Source organism: Narcine bancroftii, chromosome 6 (assembly GCF_036971445.1).
Source record: "Narcine bancroftii isolate sNarBan1 chromosome 6, sNarBan1.hap1, whole genome shotgun sequence".
Classification (NCBI taxonomy): domain Eukaryota; kingdom Metazoa; phylum Chordata; class Chondrichthyes; order Torpediniformes; family Narcinidae; genus Narcine; species Narcine bancroftii.
The window spans coordinates 56,081,424-56,105,048 of NC_091474.1; positions in this window are offsets into that span (position 1 = coordinate 56,081,424).

Consider the following 23,625-nt stretch of genomic DNA (forward strand, 5'->3'; position numbering starts at 1 on the left):
TCAGAGGCGGGGAATCAGAGTTGGGGAATCAGAGGCGGGGAATCAAATATGGGGAAACAGAGGTGGGGAATCAGAGGCGGGGAATCAGAGGCGCAGAAACAGAGGCGGGGTATCAGATATGGGGAATCAGAGGTGGGGAATCAGGGGCGGGGTATCAGAGGCTGGGTATCAGACACGGGGAATCAGAGGCGGGGAATCAGAGGCAGGGAATCAGACGCGGGGAATCAGAGGCGGGGAATCAGAGTCTGGGAATCAGAGGCGGGGAATCAGAGGCGGGGAAAGAGAGGCGGGGAATCAGATATGGGGACAGAGGTGGGGAATCAGAGGTTGGGAATCAGAGGCAGGGAATCAGAGGCGGGGAATCAGAGGCGGGGAATCAGAGGCAGGGTTTCGGATGTGCGGAATCAGAGTTGGGGAATCAGAGGCGGGGAATCAGAGCTGGGGTATCAGAGGCGGGGAATCAGAGTTTGGGAATCAGAGGCGGGGAATCAGATATGGGGAAACAGAGGCGGGGAATCAGAGGCGGGGAAACAGAGGTGGGGAATCTGATATGGGGAATCAGAGGTGGCGAATGAAAGGCGGTGAATCAGAGATGGGGAATCAGAGGCGGGGAATCAGAGGCAGGGAATCAAACACGGGGAATCAGAAGTGGGGAATCAGAGCTGGGGAATCAGAGGCGGGGAATCAGAGTTGGGGAATCAGAGGCGGGGAATCAGATATGGGGAAACAGAGGTGGGGAATCAGAGGCAGGGAAACAGAGGTGGGGAATCAGATATGGGGAATCAGAGGTGGGGAATCAGAGGTTGGGAAACAGAGGCAGGGAATCAGAGGCGGGGAGTCAGAGGCGGGGAATCAGAGGCAGGGAATCAGATGTGCGGAATCAGAGATGGGGAATCAGAGGCGGGGAATCAGATATGGGGAATCAGAGCTGGGTAATCAGAGGCGGGGAATCAGAGTTGTGGAATCAGAGGCGGGTAATCAGATATGGGGAAAGAGAGGCGGGGAATCAGAGGCGGGGAAACAGAGGCGGGGAATTTGATATGGGGAATCAGAGGTGGCGAATGAAATGCGGTGAATCAGAGATGGGGAAACAGAGGCGGGGAATCAGAGGCAGGGAAACAGAGGTGGGGAATCAGATATGGGGAATCAGAGGTGGGGAATCAGAGGTTGGGAAACAGAGGCAGGGAATCAGAGGCGGGGAGTCAGAGGCGGGGAATCAGAGGCAGGGAATCAGATGTGCGGAATCAGAGATGGGGAATCAGAGGCAGCGAATCAGAGGCGGGGAACCAGAGGCCGGGATTCAGAGGCGGGGAATCAGATATGGGGAAACAGAGGCGGGGAATTAGAGGCGGGCAAACAGAGGCGGGGAATCAGATATGGGGAATCAGAGGTGGGGAATCAGAGGTTGTGAATCAGAGATGGGGAATCACAGGCGGGAAATCAGAGGCAGGGAATCAGAGCTGGGGAATCAGAGGCTGGGAATCAGAGCTGGGGAATCAGAGGCAGGGAATCAGAGTTGGGGATTCAGAGGCGGGGAATCAGAGCTGGGGAAACAGAGGCCGGGAATCAGAGGCAGGGAATCAGAGGCGGGGAATCAGAGGCAGGGAATCAGATATGGGGATTCAGAGGTGGGGAATCAGAGGTTGGGAATCAGAGGCAGGGAATCGGAGGCAGGGAATCAGAGGCAGGGAATCAGATGTGGGGAATCAGAGGCGGTGAATCAGAGTTGGGGAATCAGAGGCGGGGAATCAGAGCTGGGGTATCAGAGGCGGGGAATCTGATATGGGGAATCAGAGGTGGCGAATGAAAGGCGGTGAATCAGAGATGGGGAATCAGAGGCGGGGAATCAGAGGCAGGGAATCAAACACGGGGAATCAGAAGTGGGGAATCAGAGCTGGGGAATCAGAGGCGGGGAATCAGAGTTGGGGAATCAGAGGCGGGGAATCAGATATGGGGAAACAGAGGTGGGGAATCAGAGGCAGGGAAACAGAGGTGGGGAATCAGATATGGGGAATCAGAGGTGGGGAATCAGAGGCGGGGAATCAGAGTTGGGGAATCAGAGGCGAGGAATCAGATATTGGGAAACAGAGGCGGGGAATCAGAGGCAGGGAAACAGAGGTGGGGAATCAGATATGGGGAATCAGAGGTGGGGAATCAGAGGTTGGGAAACAGAGGCAGGGAATCAGAGGCGGGGAGTCAGAGGCGGGGAATCAGAGGCAGGGAATCAGATGTGCGGAATCAGAGATGGGGAATCAGAGGCAGCGAATCAGAGGCGGGGAACCAGAGGCGGGGGATCAGATATGGGTAATCAGAGGCGGTGAATCAGAGGCAGGGAATCAGACGCGGGGAATCAGAGGCGGGGAATCAGAGCTGGGTAATCAGAGGCGGGGAATCAGAGTTGGGGAATCAGAGGCGGGGAATCAAATATGGGGAAACAGAGGCGGGGAATCAGAGGCGGGGAATCAGATATGGGGAAACAGAGGCGGGGAAACAGAGGCAGGGAATCAGAGAGGCGGGGAGTCAGAGGCTGGGAATCAGAGGCAGGGAATCAGATGTGCGGAATCAGAGATGAGGAATCAGAGGCAGCGAATCAGAGGCGGGGAACCAGAGGCGGGGAATCAGAGGCCGGGAATGAGAGGCCGGGAATCAGAGGCCGGGAATCAGAGGCCGGGAATCAGAGATGGGGAATCAGAGGCGGGGAATCAAACACGGGGAATCAGAGCTGGGGAATCAGAGGCGGGGAATCAGAGTTGGGGAATCAGAGGCGGGGAATCAAATATGGGGAAACAGAGGTGGGGAATCAGAGGCGGGGAATCAGAGGCGCAGAAACAGAGATGAGGAATCAGAGGCAGCGAATCAGAGGCGGGGAACCAGAGGCGGGGAATCAGAGGCCGGGAATGAGAGGCCGGGAATCAGAGGCCGGGAATCAGAGGCCGGGAATCAGAGATGGGGAATCAGAGGCGGGGAATCAAACACGGGGAATCAGAGGCGGGGAATCAAATATGGGGAAACAGAGGCGGGGAATCAGAGGCGGGGAATCAGATATGGGGAAACAGAGGCGGGGAAACAGAGGCAGGGAATCAGAGAGGCGGGGAGTCAGAGGCTGGGAATCAGAGGCAGGGAATCAGATGTGCGGAATCAGAGATGAGGAATCAGAGGCAGCGAATCAGAGGCGGGGAATCAGAGGCGGGGAATCAAATATGGGGAAACAGAGGTGGGGTATCAGAGGCTGGGTATCAGACACGGGGAATCAGAGGCGGGGAATCAGAGGCAGGGAATCAGACGCGGGGAATCAGAGGCGGGGAATCAGAGTCTGGGAATCAGAGGCGGGGAATCAGAGGCGGGGAAAGAGAGGCGGGGAATCAGATATGGGGACAGAGGTGGGGAATCAGAGGTTGGGAATCAGAGGCAGGGAATCAGAGGCGGGGAATCAGAGGCGGGGAATCAGAGGCAGGGTTTCGGATGTGCGGAATCAGAGTTGGGGAATCAGAGGCGGGGAATCAGAGCTGGGGTATCAGAGGCGGGGAATCAGAGTTTGGGAATCAGAGGCGGGGAATCAGATATGGGGAAACAGAGGCGGGGAATCAGAGGCGGGGAAACAGAGGTGGGGAATCTGATATGGGGAATCAGAGGTGGCGAATGAAAGGCGGTGAATCAGAGATGGGGAATCAGAGGCGGGGAATCAGAGGCAGGGAATCAAACACGGGGAATCAGAAGTGGGGAATCAGAGCTGGGGAATCAGAGGCGGGGAATCAGAGTTGGGGAATCAGAGGCGGGGAATCAGATATGGGGAAACAGAGGTGGGGAATCAGAGGCAGGGAAACAGAGGTGGGGAATCAGATATGGGGAATCAGAGGTGGGGAATCAGAGGTTGGGAAACAGAGGCAGGGAATCAGAGGCGGGGAGTCAGAGGCGGGGAATCAGAGGCAGGGAATCAGATGTGCGGAATCAGAGATGGGGAATCAGAGGCGGGGAATCAGATATGGGGAATCAGAGCTGGGTAATCAGAGGCGGGGAATCAGAGTTGTGGAATCAGAGGCGGGTAATCAGATATGGGGAAAGAGAGGCGGGGAATCAGAGGCGGGGAAACAGAGGCGGGGAATTTGATATGGGGAATCAGAGGTGGCGAATGAAATGCGGTGAATCAGAGATGGGGAATCAGAGGCGGGGTATCAGAGGCAGGGAATCAAACACGGGGAATCAGAGTTGGGGTATCAGAGCTGGGGAATCAGAGGCGGGGAATCAGAGTTGGGGAATCAGAGGCGAGGAATCAGATATTGGGAAACAGAGGCGGGGAATCAGAGGCAGGGAAACAGAGGTGGGGAATCAGATATGGGGAATCAGAGGTGGGGAATCAGAGGTTGGGAAACAGAGGCAGGGAATCAGAGGCGGGGAGTCAGAGGCGGGGAATCAGAGGCAGGGAATCAGATGTGCGGAATCAGAGATGGGGAATCAGAGGCAGCGAATCAGAGGCGGGGAACCAGAGGCCGGGATTCAGAGGCGGGGAATCAGATATGGGGAAACAGAGGCGGGGAATTAGAGGCGGGCAAACAGAGGCGGGGAATCAGATATGGGGAATCAGAGGTGGGGAATCAGAGGTTGTGAATCAGAAATGGGGAATCACAGGCGGGAAATCAGAGGCAGGGAATCAGAGCTGGGGAATCAGAGGCTGGGAATCAGAGCTGGGGAATCAGAGGCAGGGAATCAGAGTTGGGGATTCAGAGGCGGGGAATCAGAGCTGGGGAAACAGAGGCCGGGAATCAGAGGCAGGGAATCAGAGGCGGGGAATCAGAGGCAGGGAATCAGATATGGGGATTCAGAGGTGGGGAATCAGAGGTTGGGAATCAGAGGCAGGGAATCGGAGGCAGGGAATCAGAGGCAGGGAATCAGATGTGGGGAATCAGAGGCGGTGAATCAGAGTTGGGGAATCAGAGGCGGGGAATCAGAGCTGGGGTATCAGAGGCGGGGAATCTGATATGGGGAATCAGAGGTGGCGAATGAAAGGCGGTGAATCAGAGATGGGGAATCAGAGGCGGGGAATCAGAGGCAGGGAATCAAACACGGGGAATCAGAAGTGGGGAATCAGAGCTGGGGAATCAGAGGCGGGGAATCAGAGTTGGGGAATCAGAGGCGGGGAATCAGATATGGGGAAACAGAGGTGGGGAATCAGAGGCAGGGAAACAGAGGTGGGGAATCAGATATGGGGAATCAGAGGTGGGGAATCAGAGGCGGGGAATCAGAGTTGGGGAATCAGAGGCGAGGAATCAGATATTGGGAAACAGAGGCGGGGAATCAGAGGCAGGGAAACAGAGGTGGGGAATCAGATATGGGGAATCAGAGGTGGGGAATCAGAGGTTGGGAAACAGAGGCAGGGAATCAGAGGCGGGGAGTCAGAGGCGGGGAATCAGAGGCAGGGAATCAGATGTGCGGAATCAGAGATGGGGAATCAGAGGCAGCGAATCAGAGGCGGGGAACCAGAGGCGGGGGATCAGATATGGGTAATCAGAGGCGGTGAATCAGAGGCAGGGAATCAGACGCGGGGAATCAGAGGCGGGGAATCAGAGCTGGGTAATCAGAGGCGGGGAATCAGAGTTGGGGAATCAGAGGCGGGGAATCAAATATGGGGAAACAGAGGCGGGGAATCAGAGGCGGGGAATCAGATATGGGGAAACAGAGGCGGGGAAACAGAGGCAGGGAATCAGAGAGGCGGGGAGTAAGAGGCTGGGAATCAGAGGCAGGGAATCAGATGTGCGGAATCAGAGATGAGGAATCAGAGGCAGCGAATCAGAGGCGGGGAACCAGAGGCGGGGAATCAGAGGCCGGGAATGAGAGGCCGGGAATCAGAGGCCGGGAATCAGAGGCCGGGAATCAGAGATGGGGAATCAGAGGCGGGGAATCAAACACGGGGAATCAGAGCTGGGGAATCAGAGGCGGGGAATCAGAGTTGGGGAATCAGAGGCGGGGAATCAAATATGGGGAAACAGAGGTGGGGAATCAGAGGCGGGGAATCAGAGGCGCAGAAACAGAGGCGGGGTATCAGATATGGGGAATCAGAGGTGGGGAATCAGGGGCGGGGTATCAGAGGCTGGGTATCAGACACGGGGATTCAGAGGCGGGGAATCAGAGATGGGGAATCAGAGGCGGGGAATCAGAGGCAGGGAATCAGACGCGGGGAATCAGAGGCGGGGAATCAGAGTCTGGGAATCAGAGGCGGGGAATCAGAGGCGGGGAAAGAGAGGCGGGGAATCAGATATGGGGACAGAGGTGGGGAATCAGAGGTTGGGAATCAGAGGCAGGGAATCAGAGGCGGGGAATCAGAGGCGGGGAATCAGAGGCAGGGTTTCGGATGTGCGGAATCAGAGTTGGGGAATCAGAGGCGGGGAATCAGAGCTGGGGTATCAGAGGCGGGGAATCTGAGTTTGGGAATCAGAGGCGGGGAATCAGATATGGGGAAACAGAGGCGGGGAATCAGCGGCGCGGAAAGAGAGGCGGGAAATCAGATATGGGGAATCAGAGGTGCGAATCGGGGAGGGGTATCAGAGGCTGGGTATCAGAAACGGGGATTCAGAGGCAGGGAATCAGATGTGCGGAATCAGAGATGGGGAATCAGAGGCAGCGAATCAGAGGCGGGGAACCAGAGGCGGGGAATCAGATATGGGTAATCAGAGGCGGGGAATCAGAGTTGGGGAATCAGAGGCGGGGAATCAGATATGGGGAAAGAGAGGCGGGGAATCAGAGGCGGGGAAACAGAGGCGGGGAATCTGATATGGGGAATCTGAGGTGGCGAATGAAAGGCGGTGAATCAGAGATGGGGAATCAGAGGCGGGGAATCAGATATTGGGAAACAGAGGCGGGGAATCAGAGGCAGGGAAACAGAGGTGGGGAATCAGATATGGGGAATCAGAGGTGGGGAATCAGAGGTTGGGAAACAGATGCAGGGAATCAGAGGCGGGGAGTCAGAGGCAGGGAATCAGAGGCAGGGAATCAGATGTGCGGAATCAGAGATGGGGAATCAGAGGCAGCGAATCAGAGGCGGGGAACCAGAGGCGGGGATTCAGAGGTGGGGAATCAGATATGGGGAAACAGAGGCGGGGAATTAGAGGCGGGCAAACAGAGGCGGGGAATCAGATATGGGGAATCAGAGGTGGGGAATCAGAGGTTGTGAATCAGAGATGGGGAATCACAGGCGGGAAATCAAAGGCAGGGAATCAGAGCTGGGGAATCAGAGGCGGGGAATCAGAGCTGGGGAATCAGAGGCGGGGAATCAGAGCTGGGGAATCAGAGGCAGGGAATCAGAGTTGGGGATTCAGAGGCGGGGAATCAGAGCTGGGGAATCAGTGGCGGGGAATCAGAGGCGGGGAATCAGAGGCGGGGAATCAGAGGCAGGGAATCAGATGTGGGGATTCAGAGGTGGGGAATCAGAGGTTGAGAATCAGAGGCAGGGAATCGGAGGCAGGGAATCAGAGGCAGGGAATCAGATGTGGGGAATCTGAGGCTGGGAATCAGAGCTGGGGAATTAGAGGCGTGGAATCAGAGTTTGGGAATCAGAGGCGGGGAATTAGATATGGGGAAACAGAGGCGGGGAATCAGAGGTGGGGAAACAGAGCTGGTGAATCAGAGGCGGGGAATCAGAGGCGGGGAATCAGATATGGGGAATCAGAGGCGGGGAATCAGGCGCGGAAAGGGAGGCAGGGAATCAGATATGGGGAATCAGAGGTGGGGAATCAGGGGCGGGGTATCAGAGGCTGGGTATCAGACACGGGGATTCAGAGGCGGGGAATCAGAGATGGGGAATCAGAGGCAGGGAATCAGAGGCAGGGAATCAGATATGGGGAAACAGAGGCGGGGAATCAGAGGCGGGGAAACAGAGGCGGGGAATCTGATATGGGGAATCAGAGGTGGCGAATTAAAGGAAGTGAATCAGAGATGGGGAATCAGAGGCGGGGAATCAGAGGCAGGGAATCAAACACGGTGAATCAGAGGCGGGGAATCAGAGCTGGAGAATCAGAGGTGGGGAATCAGAGAAGGGGAATCAGAGGCAGGGAATCAAACACGGGGAATCAGAGCTGGGGAATCAGAGGCGGGGAATCAGAGTTGGCGAATCAGATATGGGGAATCAGAGGTGGGGAATCAGGGGCGGGGAATCAGTGGCAGGGAATCAGAGGTGGGAATCAGAGGCCGGGAATCAGAGGCAGGGAATCAGACACGTGGAATCAGAGGCGGGGAATCAGAGATGGGGAATCAGAGGCGGTGAATCAGAGGCAGGGAATCGGACACCGGGAATCAGAGGCTGGGAATCAGAGCTGGGGAATCAGAGGCGGGGAATCAGAGTTGGGGAATCAGAGGAGGGGAATCAGAGCTGGGGAATCAGATATGGGGAATCAGAGGTGGGGAATCAGAGGTTGGGAAACAGAGGCAGGGAATCAGAGGCGGGGAGTCAGAGGCGGGGAATCAGAGGCAGGGAATCAGATGTGCGGAATCAGAGATGGGGAATCAGAGGCAGCGAATCAGAGGCGGGGAACCAGAGGCGGGGATTCAGAGGCGTGGAATCAGATATGGGGAAACAGAGGCGGGGAATTAGAGGCAGGCAAACAGAGGCGGGGAATCAGATATGGGGAATCAGAGGTGGGGATTCAGAGGTTGTGAATCAGAGATGGGGAATCACAGGCGGGAAATCAGAGGCAGGGAATCAGAGCTGGGGAATCAGAGGCTGGGAATCAGAGCTGGGGAATCAGAGGCAGGGAATCAGAGTTGGGGATTCAGAGGCGGGGAATCAGAGCTGGGGAATCAGAGGCGGGGAATCAGAGGCAGGGAATCAGAGGCGGGGAATCAGAGGCAGGGAATCAGATATGGGGATTCAGAGGTGGGGAATCAGAGGTTTGGAATCAGAGGCAGGGAATCGGAGGCAGGGAATCAGAGGCAGGGAATCAGATGTGGGGAATCAGAGGCGGTGAATCAGAGCTGGGGAATCAGAGTCGGGGAATCAGGGTTTGGGAATCAGAGGCGGGGAATTAGATATGGGGAAACAGAGGAGGGGAATCAGAGGTGGGGAAACAGAGCTGGGGAATCAGAGGCGGGGAATCAGAGTTGGGGAATCAGAGGCGGGGAATCAGATATGGGGAAGCAGAGGCGGGGAATCAGAGGCGCGGAAAGAGAGGCGGGGAATCAGATATGTGGAATCAGAGGTGGGGAATCAGATATGGGGAAACAGAGGCGGGGAATCAGAGGCGGGGAAACAGAGGTGGGGAATCTGATATGGGGAATCAGAGGTGGCGAATGAAAGGCGGTGAATCAGAGATGGGGAATCAGAGGCGGGGAATCAGAGGCAGGGAATCAAACACGGGGAATCAGAAGTGGGGAATCAGAGCTGGGGAATCAGAGGCGGGGAATCAGAGTTGGGGAATCAGAGGCGGGGAATCAGATATGGGGAAACAGAGGTGGGGAATCAGAGGCAGGGAAACAGAGGTGGGGAATCAGATATGGGGAATCAGAGGTGGGGAATCAGAGGTTGGGAAACAGAGGCAGGGAATCAGAGGCGGGGAGTCAGAGACGGGGAATCAGAGGCAGGGAATCAGATGTGCGGAATCAGAGATGGGGAATCAGAGGCGGGGAATCAGATATGGGGAATCAGAGCTGGGTAATCAGAGGCGGGGAATCAGAGTTGTGGAATCAGAGGCGGGTAATCAGATATGGGGAAAGAGAGGCGGGGAATCAGAGGCGGGGAAACAGAGGCGGGGAATCTGATATGGGGAATCAGAGGTGGCGAATGAAATGCGGTGAATCAGAGATGGGGAATCAGAGGCGGGGTATCAGAGGCAGGGAATCAAACACGGGGAATCAGAGTTGGGGTATCAGAGCTGGGGAATCAGAGGCGGGGAATCAGAGTTGTGGAATCAGAGGCGGGTAATCAGATATGGGGAAAGAGAGGCGGGGAATCAGAGGCGGGGAAACAGAGGCGGGGAATCTGATATGGGGAATCAGAGGTGGCGAATGAAAGGCGGTGAATCAGAGATGGGGAATCAGAGGCGGGGTATCAGAGGCAGGGAATCAAACACGGGGAATCAGAGGTGGGGTATCAGAGCTGGGGAATCAGAGGCGGGGAATCAGAGTTGAGGAATCAGAGGCGAGGAATCAGATATTGGGAAACAGAGGCGGGGAATCAGAGGCAGGGAAACAGAGGTGGGGAATCAGATATGGGGAATCAGAGGTGGGGAATCAGAGGTTGGGAAACAGAGGCAGGGAATCAGAGGCGGGGAGTCAGAGGCGGGGAATCAGAGGCAGGGAATCAGATGTGCGGAATCAGAGATGGGGAATCAGAGGCAGCGAATCAGAGGTGGGGAACCAGAGGCGGGGATTCAGAGGCGTGGAATCAGATATGGGGAAACAGAGGCGGGGAATTAGAGGCGGGCAAACAGAGGCGGGGAATCAGATATGGGGAATCAGAGGTGGGGAATCAGAGGTTGTGAATCAGAGATGGGGAATCACAGGCGGGAAATCAGAGGCAGGGAATCAGAGCTGGGGAATCAGAGGCTGGGAATCAGAGCTGGGGAATCAGAGGTAGGGAATCAGAGTTGGGGATTCAGAGGCGGGGAATCAGAGCTGGGGAATCAGAGGCGGGGAATCAGAGGCAGGGAATCAGAGGCGGGGAATCAGAGGCAGGGAATCAGATATGGGGATTCAGAGGTGGGGAATCAGAGGTTTGGAATCAGAGGCAGGGAATCGGAGGCAGGGAATCAGAGGCAGGGAATCAGATGTGGGGAATCAGAGGCGGTGAATCAGAGCTGGGGAATCAGAGTCGGGGAATCAGGGTTTGGGAATCAGAGGCGGGGAATTAGATATGGGGAAACAGAGGAGGGGAATCAGAGGTGGGGAAACAGAGCTGGGGAATCAGAGGCGGGGAATCAGAGTTGGGGAATCAGAGGCGGGGAATCAGATATGGGGAAGCAGAGGCGGGGAATCAGAGGCGCGGAAAGAGAGGCGGGGAATCAGATATGTGGAATCAGAGGTGGGGAATCAGATATGGGGAAACAAAGGCGGGGAATCAGAGGCAAGGAAACAGAGGTGGGGAATCTGATATGGGGAATCAGAGGTGGCGAATGAAAGGCGGTGAATCAGAGATGGGGAATCAGAGGCGGGGAATCAGAGGCAGGGAATCAAACACGGGGAATCAGAAGTGGGGAATCAGAGCTGGGGAATCACAGGCGGGGAATCAGAGTTGGGGAATCAGAGGCGGGGAATCAGATATGGGGAAACAGAGGTGGGGAATCAGAGGCAGGGAAACAGAGGTGGGGAATCAGATATGGGGAATCAGAGGTGGGGAATCAGAGGTTGGGAAACAGAGGCAGGGAATCAGAGGCGGGGAGTCAGAGGCGGGGAATCAGAGGCAGGGAATCAGATGTGCGGAATCAGAGATGGGGAATCAGAGGCGGGGAATCAGATATGGGGAATCAGAGCTGGGTAATCAGAGGCGGGGAATCAGAGTTGTGGAATCAGAGGCGGGTAATCAGATATGGGGAAAGAGAGGTGGGGAATCAGAGGCGGGGAAACAGAGGCGGGGAATCTGATATGGGGAATCAGAGGTGGCGAATGAAATGCGGTGAATCAGAGATGGGGAATCAGAGGCGGGGTATCAGAGGCAGGGAATCAAACACGGGGAATCAGAGTTGGGGTATCAGAGCTGGGGAATCAGAGGCGGGGAATCAGAGTTGTGGAATCAGAGGCGGGTAATCAGATATGGGGAAAGAGAGGCGGGGAATCAGAGGCGGGGAAACAGAGGCGGGGAATCTGATATGGGGAATCAGAGGTGGCGAATGAAAGGCGGTGAATCAGAGATGGGGAATCAGAGGCGGGGTATCAGAGGCAGGGAATCAAACACGGGGAATCAGAGGTGGGGTATCAGAGCTGGGGAATCAGAGGCGAGGAATCAGATATTGGGAAACAGAGGCGGGGAATCAGAGGCAGGGAAACAGAGGTGGGGAATCAGATATGGGGAATCAGAGGTGGGGAATCAGAGGTTGGGAAACAGAGGCAGGGAATCAGAGGTGGGGAGTCAGAGGCGGGGAATCAGAGGCAGGGAATCAGATGTGCGGAATCAGAGATGGGGAATCAGAGGCAGCGAATCAGAGGCGGGGAACCAGAGGCGGGGATTCAGAGGCGTGGAATCAGATATGGGGAAACAGAGGCGGGGAATTAGAGGCGGGCAAACAGAGGCGGGGAATCAGATATGGGGAATCAGAGGTGGGGAATCAGAGGTTGTGAATCAGAGATGGGGAATCACAGGCGGGAAATCAGAGGCAGGGAATCAGAGCTGGGGAATCAGAGGCTGGGAATCAGAGCTGGGGAATCAGAGGCAGGGAATCAGAGTTGGGGATTCAGAGGCGGGGAATCAGAGCTGGGGAATCAGAGGCGGGGAATCAGAGGCAGGGAATCAGAGGCGGGGAATCAGAGGCAGGGAATCAGATATGGGGATTCAGAGGTGGGGAATCAGAGGTTGGGAATCAGAGGCAGGGAATCGGAGGCAGGGAATCAGAGGCAGGGAATCAGATGTGGGGAATCAGAGGCGGTGAATCAGAGCTGGGGAATCAGAGTCGGGGAATCAGGGTTTGGGAATCAGAGGCGGGGAATTAGATATGGGGAGACAGAGGAGGGGAATCAGAGGTGGGGAAACAGAGCTGGGGAATCAGAGGCGGGGAATCAGAGTTGGGGAATCAGAGGCGGGGAATCAGATATGGGGAAGCAGAGGCGGGGAATCAGAGGCGCGGAAAGAGAGGCGGGGAATCAGATATGTGGAATCAGAGGTGGGGAATCAGATATGGGGAAACAGAGGCGGGGAATCAGAGGCGGGGAAACAGAGGTGGGGAATCTGATATGGGGAATCAGAGGTGGCGAATGAAAGGCGGTGAATCAGAGATGGGGAATCAGAGGCGGGGAATCAGAGGCAGGGAATCAAACACGGGGAATCAGAAGTGGGGAATCAGAGCTGGGGAATCGGAGGCGGGGAATCAGAGTTGGGGAATCAGAGGCGGGGAATCAGATATGGGGAAACAGAGGTGGGGAATCAGAGGCAGGGAAACAGAGGTGGGGAATCAAATATGGGGAATCAGAGGTGGGGAATCAGAGGTTGGGAAACAGAGGCAGGGAATCAGAGGCGGGGAGTCAGAGGCGGGGAATCAGAGGCAGGGAATCAGATGTGCGGAATCAGAGATGGGGAATCAGAGGCGGGGAATCAGATATGGGGAATCAGAGCTGGGTAATCAGAGGCGGGGAATCAGAGTTGTGGAATCAGAGGCGGGTAATCAGATATGGGGAAAGAGAGGCGGGGAATCAGAGGCGGGGGAACAGAGGCGGGGAATCTGATATGGGGAATCAGAGGTGGCGAATGAAATGCGGTGAATCAGAGATGGGGAATCAGAGGCGGGGTATCAGAGGCAGGGAATCAAACACGGGGAATCAGAGTTGGGGTATCAGAGCTGGGGAATCAGAGGCGGGGAATCAGAGTTGGGGAATCAGAGGCGAGGAATCAGATATTGGGAAACAGAGGCGGGGAATCAGAGGCAGGGAAACAGAGGTGGGGAATCAGATATGGGGAATCAGAGGTGGGGAATCAGAGGTTGGGAAACAGAGGCAGGGAATCAGAGGCGGGGAGTCAGAGGCGGGGAATCAGAGGCAGGGAATCAGATGTGCGGAATCAGAGATGGGGAATCAGAGGCAGCGAATCAGAGGCGGGGAACCAGAGGCGGGGATTCAGAGGCGGGGAATCAGATATGGGGAAACAGAGGCGGGGAATTAGAGGCGGGCAAACAGAGGCGGGGAATCAGATATGGGGAATCAGAGGTGGGGAATCAGAGGTTGTGAATCAGAGATGGGGAATCACAGGCGGGAAATCAGAGGCAGGGAATCAGAGCTGGGGAATCAGAGGCTGGGAATCAGAGCTGGGGAATCAGAGGCAGGGAATCAGAGTTGGGGATTCAGAGGCGGGGAATCAGAGCTGGGGAAACAGAGGCCGGGAATCAGAGGCAGGGAATCAGAGGCGGGGAATCAGAGGCAGGGAATCAGATATGGGGATTCAGAGGTGGGGAATCAGAGGTTGGGAATCAGAGGCAGGGAATCGGAGGCAGGGAATCAGAGGCAGGGAATCAGATGTGGGGAATCAGAGGCGGTGAATCAGAGTTGGGGAATCAGAGGCGGGGAATCAGAGCTGGGGTATCAGAGGCGGGGAATCTGATATGGGGAATCAGAGGTGGCGAATGAAAGGCGGTGAATCAGAGATGGGGAATCAGAGGCGGGGAATCAGAGGCAGGGAATCAAACACGGGGAATCAGAAGTGGGGAATCAGAGCTGGGGAATCAGAGGCGGGGAATCAGAGTTGGGGAATCAGAGGCGGGGAATCAGATATGGGGAAACAGAGGTGGGGAATCAGAGGCAGGGAAACAGAGGTGGGGAATCAGATATGGGGAATCAGAGGTGGGGAATCAGAGGCGGGGAATCAGAGTTGGGGAATCAGAGGCGAGGAATCAGATTTTGGGAAACAGAGGCGGGGAATCAGAGGCAGGGAAACAGAGGTGGGGAATCAGATATGGGGAATCAGAGTTGGGGAATCAGAGGTTGGGAAACAGAGGCAGGGAATCAGAGGCGGGGAGTCAGAGGCGGGGAATCAGAGGCAGGGAATCAGATGTGCGGAATCAGAGATGGGGAATCAGAGGCAGCGAATCAGACGCGGGGAATCAGAGGCGGGGAATCAGAGCTGGGTAATCAGAGGCGGGGAATCAGAGTTGGGGAATCAGAGGCGGGGAATCAAATATGGGGAAACAGAGGTGGGGAATCAGATATGGGGAATCAGAGTTGGGGAATCAGAGGTTGGGAAACAGAGGCAGGGAATCAGAGGCGGGGAGTCAGAGGCGGGGAATCAGAGGCAGGGAATCAGATGTGCGGAATCAGAGATGGGGAATCAGAGGCAGCGAATCAGAGGCGGGGAACCAGAGGCGGGGAATCAGATATGGGTAATCAGAGGCGGTGAATCAGAGGCAGGGAATCAGACGCGGGGAATCAGAGGCGGGGAATCAGAGCTGGGTAATCAGAGGCGGGGAATCAGAGTTGGGGAATCAGAGGCGGGGAATCAAATATGGGGAAACAGAGGCGGGGAATGTGAGGCGGGGAATCAGATATGGGGAAACAGAGGCGGGGAAACAGAGGCAGGGAATCAGAGAGTCGGGGAGTCAGAGGCTGGGAATCAGAGGCAGGGAATCAGATGTGCGGAATCAGAGATGAGGAATCAGAGGCAGCGAATCAGAGGCGGGGAACCAGAGGCGGGGAATCAGAGGCCGGGAATGAGAGGCCGGGAATCAGAGGCCGGGAATCAGAGGCCGGGAATCAGAGATGGGGAATCAGAGGCGGGGAATCAAACACGGGGAATCAGAGCTGGGGAATCAGAGGCGGGGAATCAGAGTTGGGGAATCAGAGGCGGGGAATCAAATATGGGGAAACAGAGGTGGGGAATCAGAGGCGGGGAATCAGAGGCGCAGAAACAGAGGCGGGGTATCAGATATGGGGAATCAGAGGTGGGGAATCAGGGGCGGGGTATAAGAGGCTGGGTATCAGACACGGGGATTCAGAGGCGGGGAATCAGAGATGGGGAATCAGAGGCGGGGAATCAGAGGCAGGGAATCAGACGCGGGGAATCAGAGGCGGGGAATCAGAGCCTGGGAATCAGAGGCGGGGAATCAGAGGCGGGGAAAGTGAGGCGGGGAATCAGATATGGGGACAGAGGTGGGGAATCAGAGGTTGGGAATCAGAGGCAGGGAATCAGAGGCGGGGAATCATAGGCGGGGAATCAGAGGCAGGGTTTCGGATGTGCGGAATCAGAGATGGGGAATCAGAGGTGGGGAATCAGAGTCCAGGAATCAGAGATGGGGAATCAGAGGCGGGGAATCAGAGGCGGAAAAACATAGGTGGGGAATCAGATACGGGGAATCAGAGGTGGGGAATCAGAGGCGGTGAATCAGAGTTGGGGAATCAGAGGCGGGGAATAAGAGCTGGGGTATCAGAGGCGGGGAATCAGAGTTTGGGAATCAGAGGCGGGGAATCAGATATGGGGAATCAGAGGCGGGGAATCAGAGGCGCGGAAAGAGAGGCGGGATATCAGATATGGGGAATCAGAGGTGCGAATCGGGGAGGGGTATCAGAGGCTGGGTATCAGAAACGGGGATTCAGAGGCAGGGAATCAGATGTGCGGAATCAGAGATGGGGAATCAGAGGCAGCGAATCAGAGGCGGGGAACCAGAGGCGGGGAATCAGATATGGGTAATCAGAGGCGGGGAATCAGAGTTGGGGAATCAGAGGCGGGGAATCAGATATGGGGAAAGAGAGGCGGGGAATCAGAGGCGGGGAAACAGAGGCGGGGAATCTGATATGGGGAATCTGAGGTGGCGAATGAAAGGCGGTGAATCAGAGATGGGGAATCAGAGGCGGGGAATCAGAGGCAGGGAATCAAACACGGGGAATCAGAGGTGGGGTATCAGAGCTGGGGAATCAGAGGCGGGGAATCAGAGTTGGGGAATCAGAGGCGGGGAATCAGATATTGGGAAACAGAGGCGGGGAATCAGAGGCAGGGAAACAGAGGTGGGGAATCATATATGGGGAATCAGAGGTGGGGAATCAGAGGTTGGGAATGAGAGGCCGGGAATCAGAGGCCGGGGAATCAGAGGCGGGGAATCAGAGATGGGGAATCAGAGGCCGGGGAATCAGAGGCGGGGAATCAGAGATGGGGAATCAGAGGCGGGGAATCAGAGTTGGCGAATCAGATATGGGGAATCAGAGTTGGGGAATCAGGGGCGAGGAATCAGTGGCAGGGAATCAGAGGTGGGAATCAGAGGCGGGGAATCAGAGGCAGGGAATCAGACACGGGGAATCAGAGGCGGGGAATCAGAGATGGGGAATCAGAGGCGGTGAATCAGAGGCAGGGAATCGGACAGCGGGAATCAGAGGCGGGGAATCAGAGCTGGGGAATCAGAGGCGGGGAATCAGAGTTGGGGAATCAGAGGCGGGGAATCAGATGTGGTGAATCAGAGGTGGGGAATCAGAGGTTGTGAATCAGAGATGGGGAATCACAGGCGGGAAATCAGAGGCAGGGAATCAGAGTTGGGGATTCAGAGGCGGGGAATCTGAGCTGGGGAATCAGAAGCGGGGAATCAGAGGCGGGGAATCAGAGGCAGGGAATCAGAGGCGGGGAATCAGAGGCAGGGAATCAGATGTGGGGAATCAGAGGCAGGGAATCAGAGCTGGGGTATCAGAGGCGGGGAATCAGAGTTTGGGAATCAGAGGCGGGGAATCAGATATGGGGAATCAGAGGCGGGGAATCAGAGGCGCGGAAAGAGAGGCGGGAAATCAGATATGGGGAATCAGAGGTGGGGAATCGGGGAGGGGTATCAGAGGCTGGGTATCAGACACGGGGATTCAGGGGCGGGGAATCAGAGATGGGGAATCAGAGGCGGGGAATCAGAGGCAGGGAATCAGACGCGGGGAATCAGAGGTGGGGAATCAGAGCTGGGTAATCAGAGGCGGGGAATCAGAGTTGGGGAATCAGAGGCGGAGAATCAGATATGGGGAAAGAGAGGCGGGGAATCAGAGGTGGGGAAACAGAGGCGGGGAATCTGATATGGGGAATCAGAGGTGGCGAATGAAAGGCGGTGAATCAGAGATGGGGAATCAGAGGCGGGGAATCAGAGGCAGGGAATCAAACACGGGGAATCAGAGGTGGGGTATCAGAGCTGGGGAATCAGAGGCGGGGAATCAGAGTTGGGGAATCAGAGGCGAGGAATCAGATATTGGGAAACAGAGGCGGGGAATCAGAGGCAGGGAAACAGAGGTGGGGAATCAGATATGGGGAATCAGAGGTGGGGAATCAGAGGTTGGGAAACAGACGCAGGGAATCAGAGGCGGGGAGTCAGAGGCAGGGAATCAGAGGCAGGGAATCAGATGTGCGGAATCAGAGATGGGGAATCAGAGGCAGCGAATCAGAGGCGGGGAACCAGAGGCGGGGTATCAGACACGGGGATTCAGGGGTGGGGTATCAGAGATGGGGAATCAGAGGCGGGGAATCAGAGGCAGGGAATCAGACGCGGGGAATCAGAGGTGGGGAATCAGAGCTGGGTAATCAGAGGCGGGGAATCAGAGTTGGGGAATCAGAGGCGGAGAATCAGATATGGGGAAAGAGAGGCGGGGAATCAGAGGTGGGGAAACAGAGGCGGGGAATCTGATATGGGGAATCAGAGGTGGCGAATGAAAGGCGGTGAATCAGAGATGGGGAATCAGAGGCGGGGAATCAGAGGCAGGGAATCAAACACGGGGAATCAGAGGTGGGGTATCAGAGCTGGGGAATCAGAGGCGGGGAATCAGAGTTGGGGAATCAGAGGCGAGGAATCAGATATTGGGAAACAGAGGCGGGGAATCAGAGGCAGGGAAACAGAGGTGGGGAATCAGATATGGGGAATCAGAGGTGGGGAATCAGAGGTTGGGAAACAGACGCAGGGAATCAGAGGTGGGGAGTCAGAGGCAGGGAATCAGAGGCAGGGAATCAGTTGTGCGGAATCAGAGATGGGGAATAAGAGGCAGCGAATCAGAGGCGGGGAACCAGAGGCGGGGATTCAGAGGTGGGGAATCAGATATGGGGAAACAGAGGCGGGGAATTAGAGGCGGGCAAACAGAGGCGGGGAATCAGATATGGGGAATCAGAGGTGGGGAATCAGAGGTTGTGAATCAGAGATGGGGAATCACAGGCGGGAAATCAGAGGCAGGGAATCAGAGCTGGGGAATCAGAGGCTGGGAATCAGAGCTGGGGAATCAGAGGCAGGGAATCAGAGTTGGGGATTCAGAGGCGGGGAATCAGAGCTGGGGAAACAGAGGCCGGGAATCAGAGGCAGGGAATCAGAGGCGGGGAATCAGAGGCAGGGAATCAGATATGGGGATTCAGAGGTGGGGAATCAGAGGTTGGGAATCAGAGGCAGGGAATCGGAGGCAGGGAATCAGAGGCAGGGAATCAGATGTGGGGAATCAGAGGCGGTGAATCAGAGTTGGGGAATCAGAGGCGGGGAATCAGAGCTGGGGTATCAGAGGCGGGGAATCTGATATGGGGAATCAGAGGTGGCGAATGAAAGGCGGTGAATCAGAGATGGGGAATCAGAGGCGGGGAATCAGAGGCAGGGAATCAAACACGGGGAATCAGAAGTGGGGAATCAGAGCTGGGGAATCAGAGGCGGGGAATCAGAGTTGGGGAATCAGAGGCAGGGAATCAGATGTGCGGAATCAGAGATGGGGAATCAGAGGCAGCGAATCAGAGGCGGGGAACCAGAGGCGGGGGATCAGATATGGGTAATCAGAGGCGGTGAATCAGAGGCAGGGAATCAGACGCGGGGAATCAGAGGCGGGGAATCAGAGCTGGGTAATCAGAGGCGGGGAATTAGAGGCGGGCAAACAGAGGCGGGGAATCAGATATGGGGAATCAGAGGTGGGGAATCAGAGGTTGTGAATCAGAGATGGGGAATCACAGGCGGGAAATCAGAGGCAGGGAATCAGAGCTGGGGAATCAGAGGCTGGGAATCAGAGCTGGGGAATCAGAGGCAGGGAATCAGAGTTGGGGATTCAGAGGCGGGGAATCAGAGCTGGGGAAACAGAGGCCGGGAATCAGAGGCAGGGAATCAGAGGCGGGGAATCAGAGGCAGGGAATCAGATATGGGGATTCAGAGGTGGGGAATCAGAGGTTGGGAATCAGAGGCAGGGAATCGGAGGCAGGGAATCAGAGGCAGGGAATCAGATGTGGGGAATCAGAGGCGGTGAATCAGAGTTGGGGAATCAGAGGCGGGGAATCAGAGCTGGGGTATCAGAGGCGGGGAATCTGATATGGGGAATCAGAGGTGGCGAATGAAAGGCGGTGAATCAGAGATGGGGAATCAGAGGCGGGGAATCAGAGGCAGGGAATCAAACACGGGGAATCAGAAGTGGGGAATCAGAGCTGGGGAATCAGAGGCGGGGAATCAGAGTTGGGGAATCAGAGGCGGGGAATCAGATATGGGGAAACAGAGGTGGGGAATCAGAGGCAGGGAAACAGAGGTGGGGAATCAGATATGGGGAATCAGAGGTGGGGAATCAGAGGCGGGGAATCAGAGTTGGGGAATCAGAGGCGAGGAATCAGATATTGGGAAACAGAGGCGGGGAATCAGAGGCAGGGAAACAGAGGTGGGGAATCAGATATGGGGAATCAGAGGTGGGGAATCAGAGGTTGGGAAACAGAGGCAGGGAATCAGAGGCGGGGAGTCAGATGCGGGGAATCAGAGGCAGGGAATCAGATGTGCGGAATCAGAGATGGGGAATCAGAGGCAGCGAATCAGAGGCGGGGAACCAGAGGCGGGGGATCAGATATGGGTAATCAGAGGCGGTGAATCAGAGGCAGGGAATCAGACGCGGGGAATCAGAGGCGGGGAATCAGAGCTGGGTAATCAGAGGCGGGGAATCAGAGTTGGGGAATCAGAGGCGGGGAATCAAATATGGGGAAACAGAGGCGGGGAATCAGAGGCGGGGAATCAGATATGGGGAAACAGAGGCGGGGAAACAGAGGCAGGGAATCAGAGAGGCGGGGAGTCAGAGGCTGGGAATCAGAGGCAGGGAATCAGATGTGCGGAATCAGAGATGAGGAATCAGAGGCAGCGAATCAGAGGCGGGGAACCAGAGGCGGGGAATCAGAGGCCGGGAATGAGAGGCCGGGAATCAGAGGCCGGGAATCAGAGGCCGGGAATCAGAGATGGGGAATCAGAGGCGGGGAATCAAACACGGGGAATCAGAGCTGGGGAATCAGAGGCGGGGAATCAGAGTTGGGGAATCAGAGGCGGGGAATCAAATATGGGGAAACAGAGGTGGGGAATCAGAGGCGGGGAATCAGAGGCGCAGAAACAGAGGCGGGGTATCAGATATGGGGAATCAGAGGTGGGGAATCAGGAGCGGGGTATCAGAGGCTGGGTATCAGACACGGGGATTCAGAGGCGGGGAATCAGAGATGGGGAATCAGAGGCGGGGAATCAGAGGCAGGGAATCAGACGCGGGGAATCAGAGGCGGGGAATCAGAGTCTGGGAATCAGAGGCGGGGAATCAGAGGCGGGGAAAGAGAGGCGGGGAATCAGATATGGGGACAGAGGTGGGGAATCAGAGGTTGGGAATCAGAGGCAGGGAATCAGAGGCGGGGAATCAGAGGCGGGGAATCAGAGGCAGGGTTTCGGATGTGCGGAATCAGAGTTGGGGAATCAGAGGCGGGGAATCAGAGCTGGGGTATCAGAGGCGGGGAATCAGAGTTTGGGAATCAGAGGCGGGGAATCAGATATGGGGAATCAGAGGCGGGGAATCAGAGGCGCGGAAAGAGAGGCGGGAAATCAGATATGGGGAATCAGAGGTGCGAATCGGGGAGGGGTATCAGAGGCTGGGTATCAGAAACGGGGATTCAGAGGCAGTGAATCAGATGTGCGGAATCAGAGATGGGGAATCAGAGGCAGCGAATCAGAGGCGGGGAACCAGAGGCGGGGAATCAGATATGGGTAATCAGAGGCGGGGAATCAGAGTTGGGGAATCAGAGGCGGGGAATCAGATATGGGGAAAGAGAGGCGGGGAATCAGAGGCGGGGAAACAGAGGCGGGGAATCTGATATGGGGAATCTGAGGTGGCGAATGAAAGGCGGTGAATCAGAGATGGGGAATCAGAGGCGGGGAATCAGATATTGGGAAACAGAGGCGGGGAATCAGAGGCAGGGAAACAGAGGTGGGGAATCAGATATGGGGAATCAGAGGTGGGGAATCAGAGGTTGGGAAACAGACGCAGGGAATCAGAGGCGGGGAGTCAGAGGCAGGGAATCAGAGGCAGGGAATCAGATGTGCGGAATCAGAGATGGGGAATCAGAGGCAGCGAATCAGAGGCGGGGAACCAGAGGCGGGGATTCAGAGGTGGGGAATCAGATATGGGGAAACAGAGGCGGGGAATTAGAGGCGGGCAAACAGAGGCGGGGAATCAGATATGGGGAATCAGAGGTGGGGAATCAGAGGTTGTGAATCAGAGATGGGGAATCACAGGCGGGAAATCAAAGGCAGGGAATCAGAGCTGGGGAATCAGAGGCGGGGAATCAGAGCTGGGGAATCAGAGGCGGGGAATCAGAGCTGGGGAATCAGAGGCAGGGAATCAGAGTTGGGGATTCAGAGGCGGGGAATCAGAGCTGGGGAATCAGTGGCGGGGAATCAGAGGCAGGGAATCAGAGGCGGGGAATCAGAGGCAGGGAATCAGATATGGGGATTCAGAGGTGGGGAATCAGAGGTTGAGAATCAGAGGCAGGGAATCGGAGGCAGGGAATCAGAGGCAGGGAATCAGATGTGGGGAATCTGAGGCTGGGAATCAGAGCTGGGGAATCAGAGGCGGGGAATCAGAGGCGGGGAATCAGATATGGGGAATCAGAGGCGGGGAATCAGGCGCGGAAAGGGAGGCAGGGAATCAGATATGGGGAATCAGAGGTGGGGAATCAGGGGCGGGGTATCAGAGGCTGGGTATCAGACACGGGGATTCAGAGGCGGGGAATCAGAGATGGGGAATCAGAGGCAGGGAATCAGAGGCAGGGAATCAGATATGGGGAAACAGAGGCGGGGAATCAGAGGCGGGGAAACAGAGGCGGGGAATCTGATATGGGGAATCAGAGGTGGCGAATTAAAGGAAGTGAATCAGAGATGGGGAATCAGAGGCGGGGAATCAGAGGCAGGGAATCAAACACGGTGAATCAGAGGCGGGGAATCAGAGCTGGAGAATCAGAGGTGGGGAAACAGAGAAGGGGAATCAGAGGCAGGGAATCAAACACGGGGAATCAGAGCTGGGGAATCAGAGGCGGGGAATCAGAGGTGGGGAAACAGAGCTGGTGAATCAGAGGCGGGGAATCAGAGGCGGGGAATCAGATATGGGGAATCAGAGGCGGGGAATCAGGCGCGGAAAGGGAGGCAGGGAATCAGATATGGGGAATCAGAGGTGGGGAATCAGGGGCGGGGTATCAGAGGCTGGGTATCAGACACGGGGATTCAGAGGCGGGGAATCAGAGATGGGGAATCAGAGGCAGGGAATCAGAGGCAGGGAATCAGATATGGGGAAACAGAGGCGGGGAATCAGAGGCGGGGAAACAGAGGCGGGGAATCTGATATGGGGAATCAGAGGTGGCGAATTAAAGGAAGTGAATCAGAGATGGGGAATCAGAGGCGGGGAATCAGAGGCAGGGAATCAAACACGGTGAATCAGAGGCGGGGAATCAGAGCTGGAGAATCAGAGGTGGGGAAACAGAGAAGGGGAATCAGAGGCAGGGAATCAAACACGGGGAATCAGAGCTGGGGAATCAGAGGCGGGGAATCAGAGTTGGCGAATCAGATATGGGGAATCAGAGGTGGGGAATCAGGGGCGGGGAATCAGTGGCAGGGAATCAGAGGTGGGAATCAGAGGCCGGGAATCAGAGGCAGGGAATCAGACACGTGGAATCAGAGGCGGGGAATCAGAGATGGGGAATCAGAGGCGGTGAATCAGAGGCAGGGAATCGGACACCGGGAATCAGAGGCGGGGAATCAGAGC